The sequence below is a fragment of the Poecilia formosa genome, unplaced genomic scaffold (genome assembly GCF_000485575.1).
Source record: "Poecilia formosa unplaced genomic scaffold, Poecilia_formosa-5.1.2 Scaffold602, whole genome shotgun sequence".
Taxonomy (NCBI): Eukaryota; Metazoa; Chordata; class Actinopteri; order Cyprinodontiformes; family Poeciliidae; genus Poecilia; species Poecilia formosa.
Window position 1 is genome coordinate 1 of NW_006800541.1, and position 1880 is coordinate 1880.

Genomic DNA, 1880 nt, shown 5'->3' on the forward strand with positions numbered 1-1880 from the left:
AGCTGGGCCTGTCAGAGGGGAACAGGAAGGTGACGAGGATGAATCAACATCAGCTTTATTCTAGTCACCCAGACAGATTCACTAATTATTCTCAGGTTCTGAGCAGAGAGAGTCTGACTGGACGTTGTTACTGGGAGGTGAAGTGGACCGGGTCGGTTTGTGTTGCTGTCGCCTACAAGAACATCAGCAGAGCAGGAGGTGAGCTTGAATGTAGATTTGGACGCAATGACAAATCTTGGGCTTTAGATTGTCAACAAAAAGGTTTTAAATTTGTTCACAAAAGCATCTGGACCTCCATCTCAGGTCCAGTTTCCTCCAGACTGGGGGTGTATCTGGACCTCAGAGCAGGTCTTCTGTCCTTCTACAGCGTCTCAGAAACCATGACTCTGATCCACAGAGTCCAGACCACATTCACTCAGCCGCTTCACGCTGGGGTTGGGGTTGGTTTAGGAAGCTCTGCAGAGTTCAGTAAACCCAACTAGAGTCCCTCTCCTCCCTCTGGTGGATCCGGGTTCATGGTTCTGATGTCTCTGCTGTTCGGTTCTTCTCTGGTTTAAATGAAGTTCTCTGTGTTACAGGATATCACTGCTGATGTTTTCTTTCATTATTATATGATACAGAAATATTTCTCCACATGACCTTCGAACTTGTCTGGGCTCTGATAGCTTTAATATTTGTACAGATTTTTTTAATATTCTGGTTTCTTTTCAGTTGTTCTACAAAACAAATGTTGTTTAAATCATTTGGAATTGAAGTGAACTGGACTTGCTTCTGTTTTCCTTATTGTGATCCAAAGAAAACACAGAAAATCAACTTAGAAATTATGCTGTTTTATTCTAAATTCCTTAGATTTAAATGAGAAAAATTCATGTCTGCATCTCTCTTTGGTTTTCTTCAATAAAACAACTTGATTACAGAGAAATGTGGAACTTTTTCTCTTCATTATGACAATAAATTGTGAGTTTTGTCATTTTTATTTTTCTCTTATTTTGCTTGTTTTTACCTTTTTACTATGGACCTTTTTTGTGTCTGGAATAAAGATGTGATTGGTTGATTGATTGATTGATTGATTGATTGATTGATTGATTGATTGATTGATTGATTGATTGATAAAATGCAGAAACATTTGTTCAGTGTCTCATGATGACACCTAGTCTAATCCACTGTGGTGGGTTTAGTTTTAAGGTCTTCATGTTTTCCAGTCATGGTGAAACGTATTGGGATCAAAAAAACACATGGTTCAGTAAACCACAGCCCTGATCTGATCTGGATATGTTAGTTTGATCTTTGAAACAAACCAAAAGCTACTAAATCTGTGGAAAATTCAGAATGTTGTGAGGATTTGATTTGCCCAGACTCATCATGATCTCAGAGAACCTCACAGATTGCTGCAGCTGCTCTGTTAACACTAATGACTCCAAATGAGCTGCTCCTCTGATCACCTGACAGCCCTTTGACCTTCAGATTCCTCAGATTCATGGGTGGACTGGCCATCAGGAGCACCAGGGTGACTCTGTGGGTAGAGTAGGCGTCTTGTGATGGGAAGGTTGTAGGTTCAATTCCAGCTTCCTCCTGCCTCATGTCAACATGCCCCTTGACATGAAGCAGAACCCCAAACTGCCTACCGATCAGTGTATAAATTTGTGATTGGATGTGACTCTAGTGTAAAGGGCTTTGAGTGGCCAAAATGATTGGAAAAGCGCTATGTAAGTCCATTTACCATAAAAACAGGCTACGTTTATTCATGTTTCTATAGCAACAGCGGTCAAGCCAGATCACTTCCGGTTCTTATGGGCTCTTTGCACCTCAGCTTCCGCGTTCGGGATAAAGCGGCTCGATTGTTTCCGATCCAATATAAATATAATTTACATTAGGTGCTT